At 60.2% G+C, this 19,938-nt stretch overlaps 1 non-coding gene across 1 annotated transcript; it reads left to right on the top strand.

The window, feature by feature from the left end:
* Window positions 1–12,024: 12,024 nt before the first annotated feature.
* Window positions 12,025–12,143, top strand: LOC131867269 (5S ribosomal RNA). The gene has a single exon (XR_009365828.1). It is a non-coding gene; the product is annotated as a 5S ribosomal RNA (ribosomal RNA).
* The last annotated feature ends 7,795 nt before the right edge of the window (window positions 12,144–19,938 follow it).

Here is a 19,938-nt window from a genome sequence, read left to right as displayed (position 1 = left end):
TCGTCGAGTCTGTTACTGGGCGAACACGAGATGCGCACAGGAAATCGATCAGCCCTCACAATGGCCCAAGGCCAGAGATCGGACTGCTACGATTTACCCCAACAATCATCGTGCCACTCTTCGCAGAGAGGTGATAGACGCCAACGAGCCCGCGCATAGCAATCGAGGTGTAAAAAGGGCGTTGAAGGCAGGAAGCCTGGACGAAAGAGGCTACGAGGTCACCTCGAAGCGGTCTAAGAATCGGGCGCACTTGGGGCGACTACCAGTGCCAACCCCTTATCCCGCGGTGCGTCCGACACACAGAAATTTCCAAGGCGGCCAAGGAGCCTCCCCGCATAGCAATCGGGGTGTGAGGTTACGGATGCAGCATTGATAGCAATCGAGGTGTGAGGCGAAGGATGCAGAAGTGAGAGCCGAGGGATGTAGCAGAGATAGCAATCGGGGTGTGTGATGCAGAAGAGATAGCAATCGAGGTGTGCGGTGGGAAGGGCCCAGCAGCCAGAATGCATGAAGCGACGGATGAAGCAGTGATGACAACCGGGCTGTGAGGAGAGGAGGGATGCAGCCAAGAAAGCAATCAGGGCTCGAGGCAAGGGATGCATCAAGGATAGCAATCATGTTGTGAGGCGAGATTCCAAAGGCTAAACGTGAGAGGCTGCAGGGTCGACTCAGAGAGGTCTATGCATGTGAGAGGCTGAAAGCAAGGTCGACTCGGAGCGGTCTATGCATCGGGCGCGCTTGGGGCGACTACCAGTGCCAACCCCTTATCCCGCGACGCGTCCGACAAAGAGAACGTTCCAAGGCGGCAGAGGAGGTTACCAGCCGAAGGATGCAGTAGCAATAACAGGTATAGTTCCGCGGCGGCCGAGAAGACTCACCGCATAGGAATCGGGATGCGAGGCGAGGGATGCGGCGGGAAGGCCCCGACGGCTAAACGGAAGAGGCTGCAGGGCCGCCTCGGAATGGTCCAAGCATCGGATGCGATTGGGACGACTACCAGTGCCAACCCCTTATCCCGCGATGCGTCCGATACACAGATAGTTCCAAGGCGGCCGAGGAGCCTCACCGCATATCAATCGGGGTGCGAGGCGAGGGATGGGGCGGGAAGGCCCCAACGGCTAGACGGAAGAGGCTTCAGGGCCACCTCGGAATGGTCCAAGCATCGGACGCGCTTGGGGCGACTGCCAGTGCCAACCCCTTATCCCGCGATGCGTCCGATACACAGATGGTTCCAAGGCGGCCGAGGAGCCTCACCGCATAGCAATCGGGGGTGCGAGGCGAGGGATGGGGCGGGAAGGCCCCAACGGCTAGACGGAAGAGGCTTCAGGGCCGCCTAGGAATGGTCCAAGCATCGGACACGCTTGGGGCGACTACCAGTGACAGCCCCCTATCCCGCGATGCGTCCGATACGAAGATGGTTCCAAGGCGGCCGAGGAGCCTCACCGCATAGCAATCGGGGTGCGAGGTGGGGGATGCGGCGAGATGGCCCCAACGGCTAGACGGAAGAGGCCACAGGGCCGCGTCGGAATAGTCCAAGCATCGGACGCGCTTGGGGCGACTACCAGTGACAACCCCTTATCCCGCGATGCGTCCGATACGAAGATAGTTCCAAGGCGGCCGAGGAGCCTCACCGCATAGCAATCGGGGTGCGAGGTGGGGGATGCGGCGAGATGGCCCCAACGGCTAGACGGAAGAGGCTGCAGGGCCGCCTCGGAATAGTCCAAGCATCGGACGCGCTTGGGGCCACTACCAGTGACAACCCCTTATCCCGCAATGCGTCCGATACGAAGATAGTTCCAAGGCGGCCGAAGAGCCTCACCGCATAGCAATCGGGGTGCGAGGTGGGGGATGCGGCGAGATGGCCCCAACGGCTAGACGGAAGAGGCCACAGGGCCGCCTCGGAATAGTCCAAGCATCGGACGCGCTTGGGGCGACTACCAGTGACAACCCCTTATCCCGCGATGCGTCCGATACGAAGATAGTTCCCAGGCGGCCGAGGAGCCTCACCGCATAGCAATCGGGGTGCGAGGCGAGGGATGCGGCGAGATGGCCCCAAAGGCTAGACGGAAGAGGCTGCAGGGCTGCCTCGGAATAGTCCAAGCATCGGACGCGCTTGGGGCGACTACCACTGCCAACCCCTTATCCCGCGATGCGTCCGATACACAGATAGTTCCGAGGCGGCCGAGGAGGTGGGGGATGCAGCGAGATGGCCCCAACGGCTAGACGGAAGAGGCTGCAGGGCCGCCTCGGAATAGTCCAAGCATCGGACGCGCTTGGGGCGACTACCAGTGACAACCCCTTATCCCGCGATGCGTCCGATACACAGATAGTTCCGAGGCGGCCAAGGAGCCTCACCGCATAGCAATCGTGGTGCGAGGTGGGGGATGCGGCGAGATGGCCCCAACGGCTAGACGGAAGAGGCTGCAGGGCCGCCTCGGAATGGTCCAAGCATCGGATGCGCTTGGGGCGACTACCACTGCCAACCCCTTATCCCGCGATGCGTCCGATACACAGATAGTTCCAAGGCGGCCGAGGAGCCTCACAGCATAGCAATCAGGGTGCGAGGCGAGGGATGCGGCGAGAAAGCCCCAACGGCTAGAGGGAAGAGGCTTCAGGTCCGCCTCGGAATGGTCCAAGCATCGGACGCGCTTGGGGCGACTACCAGTGACAACCCCTTATCCCGCGACGCGTCCGATACACAGATAGTTCCAAGGCGGCCGAGGAGCCTCACCGCATAGCAATCGGGGTGCGAGGCGAGGGATGCGGCGAGAAGGACCCAACGGCTACACGGAAGAGGCTTCGGGGCCGCCTCGGAATGGTCCAAGCATCGGACGCGCTTGGGGCGACTACCAGTGACAACCCCTTATCCCGCGACGCGTCCGATACACAGATAGTTCCAAGGCGGCCGAGGAGCCTCACCGCATAGCAATCGGGGTGCGAGGCGAGGGATGCGGCGAGAAGGACCCAACGGCTACACGGAAGAGGCTTCGGGGCCGCCTCGGAATGGTCCAAGCATCGGACGCGCTTGGGGCGACTACCAGTGACAACCCCTTATCCCGCGACGCGTCCGATACACAGATAGTTCCAAGGCGGCCGAGGAGCCTCACCGCATAGCAATCGGGGTGCGAGGCGAGGGATGCGGCGAGAAGGACCCAACGGCTAGACGGAAGAGGCTTCGGGTCCGCCTCGGAATGGTCCAAGCATCGGACGCGCTTGGGGCGACTACCAGTGACAACCCCTTATCCCGCGACGCGTCCGATACACAGATAGTTCCAAGGCGGCCGAGGAGCCTCACCGCATAGCAATCGGGGTGCGAGGCGAGGGATGCGGCGAGAAGGACCCAACGGCTAGACGGAAGAGGCTTCGGGTCCGCCTCGGAATGGTCCAAGCATCGGACGCGCTTGGGGCGACTACCAGTGACAACCCCTTATCCCGCGACGCGTCCGATACACAGATAGTTCCAAGGCGGCCGAGGAGCCTCACCGCATAGCAATCGGGGTGCGAGGCGAGGGATGCGGCGAGAAGGACCCAACGGCTAGACGGAAGAGGCTTCGGGTCCGCCTCGGAATGGTCCAAGCATCGGACGCGCTTGGGGCGACTACCAGTGACAACCCCTTATCCCGCGACGCGTCCGATACACAGATAGTTCCGAGGCGGCCGAGGAGCCTCACCGCATAGCAATCGGGGTGCGAGGCGAAGGATGCGGCGAGAAGGACCCAACGGCTAGACGGAAGAGGCTTCGGGTCCGCCTCGGAATGGTCTAAGCATCGGACGCGCTTGGGGCGACTACCAGTGACAACCCCTTATCCCGCGACGCGTCCGATACACAGATAGTTCCAAGGCGGCCGAGGAGCCTCACCGCATAGCAATCGGGGTGCGAGGCGAGGGATGCGGCGAGAAGGACCCAACGGCTAGACGGAAGAGGCTTCAGGGCCGCCTCGGAATGGTCCAAGCATCGAACGCGCTTGGGGCGACTACCAGTGACAACCCCTTATCCCGCGACGCGTCCGATACACAGATAGTTCCGAGGCGGCCGAGGAGCCTCACCGCATAGCAATCGGGGTGCGAGGCGAGGGATGCGGCGAGAAGGACCCAACGGCTAGACGGAAGAGGCTTCAGGGCCGCCTCGGAATGGTCCAAGCATCGGACGCGCTTGGGGCGACTACCAGTGACAACCCCTTATCCCGCGACGCGTCCGATACACAGATAGTTCCGAGGCGGCCGAGGAGCCTCACCGCATAGCAATCGGGGTGCGAGGCGAGGGATGCGGCGAGAAGGACCCAACGGCTAGACGGAAGAGGCTTCAGGGCCGCCTCGGAATGGTCCAAGCATCGGACGCGCTTGGGGCGACTACCAATGACAACCCCTTATCCCGCGACGCGTCCGATACACAGATAGTTCCGAGGCGGCCGAGGAGCCTCACCGCATAGCAATCGGGGTGCGAGGCGAGGGATGCGGCGAGAAGGACCCAACGGCTAGACGGAAGAGGCTTCAGGGCCGCCTCGGAATGGTCCAAGCATCGGACGCGCTTGGGGCGACTACCAGTGACAACCCCTTATCCCGCGACGCGTCCGATACACAGATAGTTCCGAGGCGGCCGAGGAGCCTCACCGCATAGCAATCGGGGTGCGAGGCGAGGGATGCGGCGAGAAGGACCCAACGGCTAGACGGAAGAGGCTTCAGGGCCGCCTCGGAATGGTCCAAGCATCGGACGCGCTTGGGGCGACTACCGTTGCCAACCCCTTATCCCGCGATGCGTCTGATACACAGATAGTTCCGAGGCGGCCGAGGAGCCTCACCGCATAGCAATCGGGTTGCGAGGCAGATTATTGGGAAGGGAACCCCCTGGGATGCGGCTCAAGCAGTGCCCAAAGGGACTGGAATGCGGAATCACATCGAGAGACCCAAATGCTATACGAGGGCTCAAATCGAATTATCGATTTGGCCACGACATGGACGCATCGGAACGACTACCTTTGCCGAACCACTCGCAATTGCATCCATACCGAAACCAATAGACATTTCCGTTAGAGCCCTCGCATAGCATTCGGGAATCTCGCATGCCCCTCTAAATCGACCAATGCTGGCGCTCAATGAAAATCCGAGCGCTACCACCGTTCGAGCGCCAGCATTGGTCGAGTTAGAGGGGCACGGGGGAGAATGCTCCAGTCAACACCTCCCCTATATAAGTTATTTGTCCGATTCTCGCACAACCGTAGTCTGCCTCGTCGAATCAAACAACGGTCCCAGATTCCGACTTCCGTTCCGTAGAGACCCAAAAGCTAGATGGAGGCTCGCAAGAAAGAGAGTCGGCGCATAGCAATCGGGTTTCTCGAACGTTTAGGGACCGAGCTCACTTGCGGATAGGGCAAAATCCGCCAAGCAACCCAAAAGCTAGACGGGGGCTTGAATCGAATCGCCTAGGCGGCCACAACAACGACGTGTTGGATCGACTACCAGTGCCAAACCATTCAGCAAGACTAGTCTGTGTCGAGGCCGGATAGAGATTCTCAGAGAGCGCCCGCATAGCATTTAGGAGACCTGCCGCGTCCCTCACACTCGACAAATGGTGGTGCACGTTTATAAATCCGAGCGATCCCAACCCTTTCAAGCACCAACATCGGTCGAGATAGAGGGGCACGGAGGGGGCTGCGTGAGACAACACAGTCCCCTATATAAGTTATTTGTCCGATTCTCACACATCCGAAGAATGGTCATCAAATCGGACAACAGCCCAAACTTCCGACTTCCGTCCCAGAAAGCCCAAGAGCTATCTAAAACGTTCATGGCCGGAACTCGATCGCGGCTATACCAGTCCGCCAAGCAACCCAAAAGCTAGACTGGAGCTCTAGTCGAATCACCTCTGTGGCCATTGCAAGGACGTGTTGGAGCGACTACCATTGCCGAACCATTCCGCAGGTCGAGTCCATACCAAGGCCGCATAGAGATTCACGATGAGCTCCTGCATAGCAATCAGGAGACTTGCCGTGTCCATCACAATCGATAAATCCTGGTGCAAGATTTTTGCATCCGAGCGCTCCAACCAGTCGAGCACCAGCATCAATCGACATAAACGGGCACGGGGGGAGGATGCTCGAGAACACTACCTCCCCTATATAAGTTATTTGTCCGATTCTCAAGCAGCCGAAGTCTGGTCATCGAATCGGGTCAAAGACCACAACTTCCGACTTTACCCACAATGCAAGTCATCGAATCGAACATCGGCCCCCGAGTCGGACTCCATGCGTATGTCAGGTCATCGGACCCAAATTCCGCCTTCCTGCGCATGGCGGGCCATCAATATCAACTCGGTCATCGGACCCAAACTCCGCCTTTTTGCGTATGGCACGCCTTCAAATCGGTCATCGGACCCAAATTCCGCCTTCCTGTGCATGGCGGGCCATCAACATCAACTCGGTCATCGGACCCAAATTCCGCCTTTCTGCGCATGGCACGCCATCAACTCGGTCATCGGACCCAAATTCCGCCTTCCTGCGCATGGCAGGTCATCGGACACAAATTCAGACCTCGCCAATATGCCTACGTATCGAATCGGTCATCGGACCCAACTTCCGACTTCATCCATACTGTAGGGTCTTTGAGGTTGGCGCGGTGCGCTCAACCCAGGGAGTCGACCCATCGAAGCATACACCTCCCCTATATAAGCTATTTGTCCGATTCCCACACCTGTGTAGTTTGCACCTCTGACCAGGACATCGACCCCAACTTCCGAACTCGACTGCAACGACGGCACCAGCGCCTTGGTGCGCACCTTGTGACGCACAGTCCCAACATTCGCCTTCCTGCACATGGCAGGTCATCGGACCCAAATTCCGACCTCGCGAGTATGCCTACATATCGAATCGGTCATCGGACCCAACTTCCGACTTCATCCATACCGTAGGGTCTTTGAGGTTGGCGCGGTGCGCTCAACCCGGGGAGTCGACCCAACGAAGCATACACCTCCCCTATATAAGCTATTTGTCCGATTCCCACACCTGTGTAGTTTGCACCTCCGATCAAGACATCGACCCCAACTTCCGAACTCGCCTCCAACGACCGAACCAGCGCCTTGGTGCGCACCTTGCAACGCACAGTGCCAACATTCGCCTTCCTGCACGTGGCAGGTCATCGGACCCAAATTCCGACCTCGCGAGTATGCCTACATATCGAATCGGTCATCGGACCCAACTTCCGACTTCATCCATACCGTAGGGTCTTTGAGGTTGGCGCGGTGCGCTCAACCCGGGGAGTCGACCCAACGAAGCATACACCTCCCCTATATAAGCTATTTGTCCGATTCCCACACCTGTGTAGCTTGCACCTCCGATCAGGACATCGACCCCAACTTCCGAACTCGACTAAAAAGACCGCACCAGCGCCTTGGTGTGCACCTTGCAACGCACAGTGTCAACATTCGCCTTCCTGCACATGGCAGGTCATCGGACCCAAATTCCGACCTCATGAGCATACCTACTAATCGAATTGGTCATCGGACCCAACTTCCGACTTCATCCATACCGTAGGGTCTTTGAGGTTGGCGCGGTGCGCTCAACCTGGGGAGTCGACCCATCGAAGCATACACCTCCCCTATATAAGCTATTTGTCCGATTCCGACACCTGTGTAGTTTGCACCTCCGCTCAGGACATCGACCCCAACTTCCGAACTCGCCTGCAACGACCGAACCAGCGCCTTGGTGCGCACCAAAAGTGCGCACTTTTGGAGGGCACTTTTGTGCGCTCCAAAGGTGCGCACTTTTGGAGGGCACTTTTCTGCGCTCCAAAGGTGCGCACTTTTGGAGGGCACTTTTTGGAGGGCACTTTTCTGCGCTCCAAAGGTGCGCACTTTTGGAGGGCACTTTTTGGAGGGCACTTTTCTGCGCTCCAAAGGTGCGCACTTTTGGAGGGCACTTTTTGGAGGGCACTTTTCTGCGCTCCAAAGGTGCGCACTTTTGGAGGGCACTTTTTGGAGGGCACTTTTCTGCGCTCCAAAGGTGCGCACTTTTGGAGGGCACTTTTTGGAGGGCACTTTTCTGCGCTCCAAAGGTGCGCACTTTTGGAGGGCACTTTTCTGCGCTCCAAAGGTGCGCACTTTTGGAGGGCACTTTTTGGAGGGCACTTTTCTGCGCTCCAAAGGTGCGCACTTTTGGAGGGCACTTTTTGGAGGGCACTTTTCTGCGCTCCAAAGGTGCGCACTTTTGGAGGGCACTTTTTGGAGGGCACTTTTCTGCGCTCCAAAGGTGCGCACTTTTGGAGGGCACTTTTGTGCACTCCAAAGGTGCGCACTTTTGGAGGGCACTTTTCCTGTGCTCCAAAGGTGCACACCTAGGTGAGCACCTTCGACCACACCTTGTAGCACACCAAACTCTGACTTTCGACTTCATCCGCAATGCAGGGTCTTTGAGGTTGGCGCAATGCGCACAACCAGGGGAGTCGACCCATCAAACCCAACACCTCCCCTATATAAGCTATTTGTCTGATTCTCATACATGCGTAGCCTGCAGGAGCAATTAGGACATCGACCCCAACTTTCGGCTTCTAAACGAAAACAAGGTCTTTGAGGTTGGTGTAATGCGAACAACTAGGGGAGTCAACCCATCAAACCCAACACCTCCCCTATATAAGCTATTTGTCTGATTCTCATACATGTGTAGTCTACAGGAGCAATTAGGACATCGACCCCAACTTTTGACTTCTTAACGAAAACAAGGTCTTTGAGGTTGACGTAATGCGCACAACCAGGGGAGTCGACCCATCAAACCCAACACCTCCCCTATATAAGCTATTTGTCCGATTCTCATACATGTGTAGCCTGCAGGAGCCATTAGGACATTGACCCCAACTTTTGACTTCTTAACGAAAACAAGGTCTTTGAGGTTGGCGTAATGCGCACAACCAAGGGAGTTGACCCATCAAACCCAACACCTCCCCTATATAAGCTATTTGTCTGATTCTCATACATGTGTAGCCTGCAACAACGATTAGGACATCCACCCCAACTTCTGAATTCGTCTGCGTTGACCGCACCAAAGGTGCACGCCTTGGTGCTCACCAAAATCCGACTTCCGACTTCTTCTGCTATGCGGGGTCTTTGAGGTTGGCGCAGTGCGCACAACCAGGGGAGTCAACCCACCGAATGCAACACCTCCCCTATATAAGCTATTTGTCTGATTCTCATACATGCGTAGACTGCAGCAATGATTAGGACATCCACCCCAACTTTTGACTTCTTAAACAAGACAGGGTCTTTGAAGTTGGTGCAGTGCACACAACCAGGGGAGTCGACCCATCAAACGCAACACCTCCCCTATATAAAGCTATTTGTCCGATTCTCATACGTGTAGTCTGCAGCAGCGATTAGGACATCGACCCCAACTTCCGAATTCGTTTGCATTGACCGCACCAAAGGTGCACGCCTTGGTGTGCACCCTGGAGTGCACTTTGGTGCTCACCTCGGTGCACACTTTGGTGTGCACCTCGGTGTGCACCAAAGGTGCGCACCTTGGAGCGCACCAAAGGTGTACACTTTGGAGCGCACCACATAGGGTCTTTGAGAGGTTGGCGCAGTGCGCACACCAAGGTGGGTGTTGAGGTGCGTGCCGAGGTGGGTGGGTGCTAGGGTGCGCTCCATGGTGGGTGCCAGGGTGGGTGCGTGCTAGGGTGGATTCCAAAGAGGGTCATAGGGTGGGTGCCAAGGTGGGTTGGTGATATAGTGGGTTCAAAGGTGGGTACTAGGGTGGGTTCCAAGGTGGGTCACAAGTTGGGTGCCAGGATGCGTGGGTGTTAGGTTGGGTGCCAAGGTGGGCTCCTGCGTGGGTGGGTGCTAGGGTGGGTTTCAAGGTGGACGCGAGGGCGGGTGCCAAGGTGGGTAACAAGTTGGGTGTTAGGATGGGTGAGTGCTAGAGTGGGTGCCAAGGTGGGTGGGTGCTAAGGTGGATGCCAAGGTGGTTCACAGGGTGGGTGGGTTCTAGGGTGAGTTCCAAGGTGGGTCACAGGTTCAGTGCTAGGGTGGGTGTCAAGGCGGGTGTCGAGGTGCCTGGGTGCTAGGGTGTGGATGCCAATGTGGGTCATAGGGTGGGTACTAGGGTGGGCTGCAATGTGGGTGCCAAGGTGGGTAACATGCTCGGTGGGTTCTAAATTGGGTGCCAGGGTGGGTGTGCACCCACCTTGCCCGAGGTGGGTGCCAAGGTGCCAGTGTGGGTGGGTGCTAAGGTGGATGCCAAGGTGGGTGAGAAGGTGGGTGATAGGTTGAGTGGTAGGATGGGTGGGTGCCAAGATGGGTCACAGGGTGGGTGCAAGGGTGGGTAGGTGCTAGGGTTGGTGTCAGGGTGGGTGGGTGCTAGGTTGGGTTCCAAGGTGGGTGCGAGGGTGAGTGTCAAGGTGGGTCACAGGTTAGGTGCTAGGATGGGTGAGTGCTAGGGTGCAAAGGTGCCAGGGTGGGTGCTAGGATGGGTCGATGCTAGGGTGAGTGGCAAGGTGGGTCCACAAGTGTCAAGGTGGGTGCCGAGGTGGGTGCCAAGTCGGCGACTGCTATGGTGGATGCCAAGGTGGGTCACGGGGTGGGTGCCAAGTTGCTAGGTTGGGTTCCAAGGTGGGTGCCAACGTGGGTGCTAGGGTGCGTGGGTTAAAGGGTGTGTCACAACGTGGGTGCCAGGATGGGTGCGCACCCACACTGGCCAAGACGGGTGCGGGTGCAAGGTTGGGTTCCAAGCCCGGTCACAGGCTGGGTGCTAGGATGGGTGGGTGCCAAGGTGGGCACCAGGGTGGGTGCACCCACCCTGGCCAAGGTGGGTCACGGGGTGGGTCCTAGGGTGGGTAACGGGGTGGGTACTAAGGTGCGTGCCAAGGTGGGTCATAGGGTGGGTGCCAAGGTGGGCACCAGGGTGGGTGTGCACCAACCCTAGCCAGGGTAGGTCACGGGGTGGTTGTCGGGGTGGGCGTCAAGGAGCCAAGGTGGGTGGCAAGTAGCCAAGTTGCGTGCCAAGGTGGGTGTCGGGGTGGGTGCCAAGGATCCAAGGTGGGTGCCAAGGAACCAAGGTGGGTGTCTGGGTGGGTGCCGAGGTGGGAGCCAGGGTGGGTCCCAAGGTGAGTGCAAAGGTGGGTGCCAGGGTCAAGGTGAGTGCCAATGTGGGTTCCAAGGTGCCAGGGTCAGGGTGAGTGCCAATGTGGGTTCAAAGGTGCTAAGTTGGGTGCGAGGTTGGGTGCGAGGGTGGGTGGGTGCCAAGGTGTGCTAGGTGGAAGCCCGGGTGGGTCGGCATCCCATGGGTGTCGAGTTGGGTGCCTGATGGGTGCTTCTTGTCAAGTTTTAGTCGTCGGGACTCATTTCGAGCCTTAGAGGTCGTTTCTTGTCCGGTTGCCCTGTCTTCGACCTGGGAACCCAATTTTGGTCCTCGGGTCCCATTTTTTTTTGTCTCGCATCCCACTTTTGGCCTGTGGCCTTTTCGGGGTCGATTCTCGTTTTGGGCATCAGAGCATGTTTCTTCTCCTAAAACCCAATATTTGTTTATTAAGTCTCGGAACACATTTTTGTTCTCGTGGACCCATCATGGGTCTTGGAACGCATTTGTGGTCCTTGGGTCCCATTTTGCATCCCGAAACTTGTGTTTTGGTGCTTGATCCCTATTTTGGGTGCCCACCTTGCACCAAGTGCGCACCCGGGGCAAACCGAGCGCCTTGGTGCACCGGGGCAAGATCGAGCGTGCACCCGAGGCGCCCCGAACATGCACCAAGGTGCACTCGGCCCACATGTGAGCGCAGGTCGTTGCGCCCGAGGTGGTGTGTGGGCACCGCGTTGCAGACGGGACACTGCACGCACACGACGCCCCCTCCAGGTGCACGCACGTAGGCCGGGCCGGGTGCACACCCGACGCCCTAGCAAGGTGCGCGCACCCGGGCAGGGCTCACACTTGGCGAACGGGGCGCACTTCGCGAGGGAGGGTGTGCACCTCGACGGGGGTGGGTGGCCGGGGTGGATTCGCACGTGGGTCGCGGTTTGCTAAGTACACACTGCGACAAGCTCATAACGGGTGCGATCATACCAGCGTTAGTGCACCGGATCCCATCAGAACTCCGCAGTTAAGCGCGCTTGGGCCGGAGTAGTACTGGGATGGGTGACCTCCCGGGAAGTCCCGGTGTTGCACCCTTTTTTAGTTTTTCGCCGGGCGTCGCAATGCTATTTGAATAAACCTTTTGCCCGTTTGCGTTCTCGTCGGGGCCGGGCCGGGCCGGGGTGCGCTGCCCGCACTACCGCGCGCGCGGGGGCGACACCGAGCGCGCACCCGAGGCGCCCCGAGCACACAGGCCACGGTGCAACCCGGGCGTTGTGCGCGCACCCCGGTGCGCCCGAGGTGCTGCGCGCGCACCCAGGTGAAATCGGTGTGCACCTCGGCCAGTGCGCGCTCGGTCGAGTCGCGCACGTTGGCCAAGGTGCACGGTGATGTTTCTTACTCTAAGGTTCCGCACCAGACGCCCGGGACAGGTGAGCGAAGCTGGGCGGGGCCGGGTGCGCGGCCGGGGCAGGTGCACGCAGCTGGAGAGAGCTTTGGAGCACACTTCGGAGCGCACCAATGATGCGCTCCATTCAAAAGTTTCCTGAAAAGGCAAAAAAAGTTGAGATTATAGAATTTCCCACTTGAGAGATTGTAAAAAAAAAAAATTTAAAATGAAGGAAACGCGGGTGCCAAGGTGTGCGCAGCCCAGCCCACCCTGGCGAAGGTGCACGCAAGGTGCGCACCCGAGGCAAACCGGACAATTAACCCAACTTTCGACTTCGCGCGCACCTTGGAGCGCACTTCGGAGCGCTCCTTGGTGCGCACCAATCTTGGGCACCTCGGAGTGCACCATGGCGCCCACCAAGGTGCGCACCCGGGGCAAACCGAGCTCCGACTTCGTGCGCACCTTGGAGCGCACGAAAGGTGCGCACCATGGCGCCCACCAAGGTGCGCAGCCCAGCCAAGGCGTGCGCATCAAGGTGCGCACCCTGGCGAAGGTGCGCACCCGGGGCAAACCGAGCTCCGACTTCGTGCGCACCTTGGAGCGCACAAAAGGTGCGCAACCCAGCCAAGGTGTGCGCACCCCGGTCAAACCGAGCTCCGAATCGTGCGCACCAGAGGTGCACGCCATCGTGCGCACCTTGGAGCACACTTCGGAGCCCTCCTTGGTGCGCGCCGATGTTGCGCACCTCGGAGCGCACCCGGGGAAAACAATGCAATTAACCCGACTTTCGACTTCGTGGGCACCTCGGAGCGCTCTCGGGTTCGCACCTCGGAGCACACCGAGGTGCGCACCTTTGATGCGCTGCCTTCACCAATTTCCAGAAAAGGCAAGAAAACATTGAGAAGGTGTGCGCACCGAGGTGCCCACCCTGGCGAAGGTGCACGCGAGGTGCGCACCCGGGGCAAACCGGGCTCCGACTTCGTGCACGCCGCACCTTGGAGCACACTTCGGAGCGCTCCTTGGTGCGCACCAGGGCGCGCAACCCAGCCGAGGTGCCCACCCCGGCGAAGGTGCACGCGAGGTGCGCACCCGGGGCAAACCGGGCTCCGACTTCGTGCACGCCATGGTGCCCACCGCGGCGAAGGTGCACGCGAGGTGCGCACCCGGGGCAAACCGGGCTCCGACTTCGTGCACGCCGCACCTTGGAGCACACTTCGGAGCGCTCCTTGGTGCGCACCATGGTGCCCACCAGGGCGCGCAACCCCGCCGAAGGTGCACGCGAGGTGCGCACCCGGGGCAAACCGGGCTCCGACTTCGTGCACGCCGCACCTTGGAGCACACTTCGGAGCGCTCCTTGGTGCGCACCATGGTGCCCACCAGGGCGCGCAACCCCGCCGAAGGTGCACGCGAGGTGCGCACCCGGGGCAAACCGGGCTCCGACTTCGTGCACGCCATGGTGCGCACCGCGGCGAAGGTGCGCACCCGGGGCAAACCGGGCTCCGACTTCGTGCACGCCGCACCTTGGAGCACACTTCGGAGCGCTCCTTGGTGCGCACCAGGGCGCGCAACCCAGCCGAGGTGCCCACCCCGGCGAAGGTGCACGCGAGGTGCGTACCCGGGGCAAACCGGGCTCCGACTTCGTGCACGCCGCACCTTGGAGCACACTTCGGAGCGCTCCTTGGTGCGCACCATGGTGCCCACCAGGCCGCGCAACCCAGCCAAGGTGTGCGCACCAAGGTGCACGCGAGGTGCGCACCCGGGGCAAACCGGGGTCCGACTTCGTGCACGCCGCACCTTGGAGCACACATCGGGGCGCTCCCGGGTTCGCACCGGCGTTGCGCACCGTGGTGGGCACCTCGGAGCACACCAAGGTGGGCAGCGAGGTGCGCACCTTTGATGCGATGCCTTCACTAATTTCCATAAAAGGCAAAAAAAAAACGAGATTTTAAAATTTCCGTTTTGAAAGATAGTGAGAAAAAGGGAATGCTGGTGCCATCTTGAGCCCGCCCTGGTGCGCAGCCCAGCCAAGGTGTGCGCACCAAGGTGCCCACCCTGGCGAAGGTGCGCGCCCGGGCAATTAACCCAACTTCCAACTTCGCGCGCGCCAGGGTGGGAGCGCACCCAACAACCGGGCCTGGGAAGAGCCAATGCGAGAAACCCCACCAAACGCTCTGACAAAAAAAGAGGGGGCGCTCCAGTAACCCCGCTTCGGAGCGCACCCTGGGCAAACCCAGCCAAGGTGCCCACCCCGGCCAAGGTGCAGGCGAGGTGCGCACCCGGGGCAAACCGGGCTCCGACAACGTGCACGCCGCACCTTGGAGCACACTTCGTAGCGCTCCCGGGTGCGCACCTCAGAGCACACCAAGGTGGGCAGCGAGGTGCGCACCTTTGATGCGCTGCCTTCACTAATTTCCAGAAAAGGCAAAAAAAAAAGGAGATTTTAAAATTTCCGTTTTGAAAGATAGTGAAAAAAACGGAACGCGCGTGCCATCTTGAGCCCGCCCTGGTGCGCAGCCCAGGTAAGGTGCCCACCCTGGCAAAGGTGCGCACCCGGGCAATTAACCCTACTTCCGACTTCGTGCGCGCCAGGGTGGCAACCGGGCCTCGGAAGAGCCAATGCGAGAAACCCCACCAAACGCTCCGACAAAAAAAGAGGCGGCGCTCCAATAACCCCGCTTCGGAGCGCAGCCGGGGCAAACCCAGCCAAGGTGCCCACCCCGACGAAGGTGCACGCGAGGTGCGCACCCGGGGCAAACCGGGCTCCGACAACGTGCACGCAGCACCTTGGAGCACACTTCGAAGCACTCCCGGGTGCCCACCGGCGTTGCGCACCGTGGTGGGCAGCGAGGTGCGCACCTTTGATGCGCTGCCTTCACTAATTTCCAGAAAAAGGCAAAAAAAAATGAGATTTTAAAATTTCCGTTTTGAAAGATAGTGAAAAAAAAGGAACGCGGGTGCCATCTTGAGCCCGCCCTGGTGCGCAGCCCAGGCAAGGCATGCGCACCAAGGTGCCCACCCGAGGTGCACACCCGGGGCAAACCGGGCTCCGACTTCGTGCAGGCCGCACCTTGGAGCACACTTCGGAGCGCTCCTTGGTGCGCACCATGGTGCCCACCAGGGCGCGCAACCCAGCCAAGGTCTGCACACCAAGGTGCCCACCCCGGCGAAGGTGCACGCGAGGTGCGCACCCGGGGCAAACCGGGCTCCGACTTCGTGCACGCCATGGTGCCCACCGCGGCGAAGGTGCACGCGAGGTGCGCACCCGGGGCAAACCGGGCTCCGACTTCGTGCACGCCGCACCTTGGAGCACACTTCGGAGCGCTCCTTGGTGCGCACCATGGTGCCCACCAGGGCGCGCAACCCAGCCAAGGTGTGCGCACCAAGGTGCACGCGAGGTGCGCACCCGGGGCAAACCGGGGTCCGACTTCGTGCACGCCGCACCTTGGAGCACACATCGGAGCGCTCCCAGGTTCGCACCAGCGTTGCGCACCTTTGATGCGCTGCCTTCACTAATTTCCAGAAAAGGCAAAAAAAAATGAGATTTTAAAATTTCCGTTCTGAAAGATAGTGAAAAAAACGGAACGCGGGTGCCATCTTGAGCCCTTCCTGGTGCGCACCCCAGGCAAGTTGTGCGCACCAAGGTGCCCACCCTGGCGGAGGTGCGCGCCCGGGGCAATCCGGGCTCCGACTTCGTGCACTGCATGGTGCCCACCAAGGCGCGCAACCCAGCCAAGGTGCCCACCGCAGCGAAGGTGCACGCGAGGTGCGCACGCGAGGTGCACACCCGGGGCAAACCGGGCTCCGACTTCGTGCACGCCGCACCTTGGAGCACACTTCAGAGCGCTCCTTGGTGCGCACCAGGGCGCGCAACCCAGCCGAGGTGCCCACCCCGGCGAAGGTGCACGCGAGGTGCGCACCCGGGGCAAACCGGGCTCCGACTTTGTGCACGCCATGGTGCCCACCGCGGCGAAGGTGCGCACCCGGGGCAAACCGGGCTCCGACTTCGTGCACGCCGCACCTTGGAGCACACTTCGGAGCGCTCCTTGGTGCGCACCATGGTGCCCACCAGGCCGCGCAACCCAGCCAAGGTGTGCGCACCAAGGTGCACGCGAGGTGCGCACCCGGGGCAAACCGGGGTCCGACTTCGTGCACGCCGCACCTTGGAGCACACATCGGGGCGCTCCCGGGTTCGCACCGGCGTTGCGCACCGTGGTGGGCACCTCGGAGCACACCAAGGTGGGCAGCGAGGTGCGCACCTTTGATGCGATGCCTTCACTAATTTCCATAAAAGGCAAAAAAAAAACGAGATTTTAAAATTTCCGTTTTGAAAGATAGTGAGAAAAAGGGAATGCTGGTGCCATCTTGAGCCCGCCCTGGTGCGCAGCCCAGCCAAGGTTTGCGCACCAAGGTGCCCACCCTGGCGAAGGTGCGCGCCCGGGCAATTAACCCAACTTCCAACTTCGCGCGCGCCAGGGTGGGAGCGCACCCAACAACCGGGCCTGGGAAGAGCCAATGCGAGAAACCCCACCAAACTCTCTGACAAAAAAAGAGGGGGCGCTCCAGTAACCCCGCTTCGGAGCGCACCCTGGGCAAACCCAGCCAAGGTGCCCACCCTGGCCAAGGTGCAGGCGAGGTGCGCACCCGGGGCAAACCGGGCTCCGACAACGTGCACGCCGCACCTTGGAGCACACTTCGTAGCGCTCCCGGGTGCGCACCTCAGAGCACACCAAGGTGGGCAGCGAGGTGCGCACCTTTGATGCGCTGCCTTCACTAATTTCCAGAAAAGGCAAAAAAAAAAGGAGATTTTAAAATTTCCGTTTTGAAAGATAGTGAAAAAAACGGAACGCGCGTGCCATCTTGAGCCCGCCCTGGTGCGCAGCCCAGGTAAGGTGCCACCCTGGCAAAGGTGCGCACCCGGGCAATTAACCCTACTTCCGACTTCGTGCGCGCCAGGGTGGCAACCGGGCCTCGGAAGAGCCAATGCGAGAAACCCCACCAAACGCTCCGACAAAAAAAGAGGCGGCGCTCCAATAACCCCGCTTCGGAGCGCAGCCGGGGCAAACCAAGCCAAGGTGCCCACCCCGACGAAGGTGCACGCGAGGTGCGCACCCGGGGCAAACCGGGCTCCGACAACGTGCACGCAGCACCTTGGAGCACACTTCGAAGCACTCCCGGGTGCCCACCGGCGTTGCGCACCGTGGTGGGCAGCGAGGTGCGCACCTTTGATGCGCTGCCTTCACTAATTTCCAGAAAAAGGCAAAAAAAAATGAGATTTTAAAATTTCCGTTTTGAAAGATAGTGAAAAAAAAGGAACGCGGGTGCCATCTTGAGCCCGCCCTGGTGCGCAGCCCAGGCAAGGCATGCGCACCAAGGTGCCCACCCGAGGTGCACACCCGGGGCAAACCGGGCTCCGACTTCGTGCAGGCCGCACCTTGGAGCACACTTCGGAGCGCTCCTTGGTGCGCACCATGGTGCCCACCAGGGCGCACCCGAGGCAAACCGGGCTCCGACTTCGTGCACGCCGCACCTTGGAGCACACATCGGAGCGCTCCCAGGTTCGCACCAGCGTTGCGCACCTTTGATGCGCTGCCTTCACTAATTTCCAGAAAAGGCAAAAAAAAACGATATTTTAAAATTTCCGTTCTGAAAGATAGTGAAAAAAACGGAACGCGGGTGCCATCTTGAGCCCTTCCTGATGCGCAGCCCAGGCAAGTTGTGCGCACCAAGGTGCCCACCCTGGCGGAGGTGCGCGCCCGGGGCAAACCGGGCTCCGACTTCGTGCACTGCATGGTGCCCACCAAGGCGCGCAACCCAGCCAAGGTGCCCACCGCAGCGAAGGTGCACGCGAGGTGCGCACCCGAGGTGCACACCCGGGGCAAACCGGGCTCCGACTTCGTGCACGCCGCACCTTGGAGCACACTTCAGAGCGCTCCTTGGTACGCACCAGGGCGCGCAACCCAGCCAAGGTGCTCACCCCGGCGAAGGTGCACGCGAGGTGCGCACCCGGGGCAAACCGGGCTCGGACTTCGTGCACGCCGCACCTTGGAGCACACATCGGAGCGCTCCCGGGTTCGCACCAGCATTGCGCACCTTTGATGCGCTGCCTTCACTAATTTCCAGAAAAGGCAAAAAAAAGAAAAAAATGAGATTTTAAAATTTCCGTTTTGAAAGATAGTGAAAAAAACGGAACGCGGGTGCCATCTTGAGCCCGCCCTGGTGTGCAGCCCAGGCAAGTTGTGCGCACCAAGGCACCCACCCTGGCCAAGGTGGGTCACGGGGTGGGTCCTAGGGTGGGTAACGGGGTGGGTACTAAGGTGCGTGCCAAGGTGGGTCATAGGGTGGGTGCCAAGGTGGGCACCAGGGTGGGTGTGCACCAACCCTAGCCAGGGTAGGTCACGGGGTGGTTGTCGGGGTGGGCGTCAAGGAGCCAAGGTGGGTGGCAAGTAGCCAAGTTGCGTGCCAAGGTGGGTGTCGGGGTGGGTGCCAAGGATCCAAGGTGGGTGCCAAGGAACCAAGGTGGGTGTCTGGGTGGGTGCCGAGGTGGGAGCCAGGGTGGGTCCCAAGGTGAGTGCAAAGGTGGGTGCCAGGGTCAAGGTGAGTGCCAATGTGGGTTCCAAGGTGCCAGGGTCAGGGTGAGTGCCAATGTGGGTTCAAAGGTGCTAAGTTGGGTGCGAGGTTGGGTGCGAGGGTGGGTGGGTGCCAAGGTGTGCTAGGTGGAAGCCCGGGTGGGTCGGCATCCCATGGGTGTCGAGTTGGGTGCCTGATGGGTGCTTCTTGTCAAGTTTTAGTCGTCGGGACTCATTTCGAGCCTTAGAGGTCGTTTCTTGTCCGGTTGCCCTGTCTTCGACCTGGGAACCCAATTTTGGTCCTCGGGTCCCATTTTTTTTTGTCTCGCATCCCACTTTTGGCCTGTGGCCTTTTCGGGGTCGATTCTCGTTTTGGGCATCAGAGCATGTTTCTTCTCCTAAAACCCAATATTTGTTTATTAAGTCTCGGAACACATTTTTGTTCTCGTGGACCCATCATGGGTCTTGGAACGCATTTGTGGTCCTTGGGTCCCATTTTGCATCCCGAAACTTGTGTTTTGGTGCTTGATCCCTATTTTGGGTGCCCACCTTGCACCAAGTGCGCACCCGGGGCAAACCGAGCGCCTTGGTGCACCGGGGCAAGATCGAGCGTGCACCCGAGGCGCCCCGAACATGCACCAAGGTGCACTCGGCCCACATGTGAGCGCAGGTCGTTGCGCCCGAGGTGGTGTGTGGGCACCGCGTTGCAGACGGGACACTGCACGCACACGACGCCCCCTCCAGGTGCACGCACGTAGGCCGGGCCGGGTGCACACCCGACGCCCTAGCAAGGTGCGCGCACCCGGGCAGGGCTCACACTTGGCGAACGGGGCGCACTTCGCGAGGGAGGGTGTGCACCTCGACGGGGGTGGGTGGCCGGGGTGGATTCGCACGTGGGTCGCGGTTTGCTAAGTACACACTGCGACAAGCTCATAAC

Source organism: Cryptomeria japonica, unplaced genomic scaffold (assembly GCF_030272615.1).
Source record: "Cryptomeria japonica unplaced genomic scaffold, Sugi_1.0 HiC_scaffold_167, whole genome shotgun sequence".
Classification (NCBI taxonomy): Eukaryota; Viridiplantae; Streptophyta; class Pinopsida; order Cupressales; family Cupressaceae; genus Cryptomeria; species Cryptomeria japonica.
Note: the sequence above shows the minus strand (reverse complement) of the source record. Positions and strands in the feature narration are given on the sequence as shown.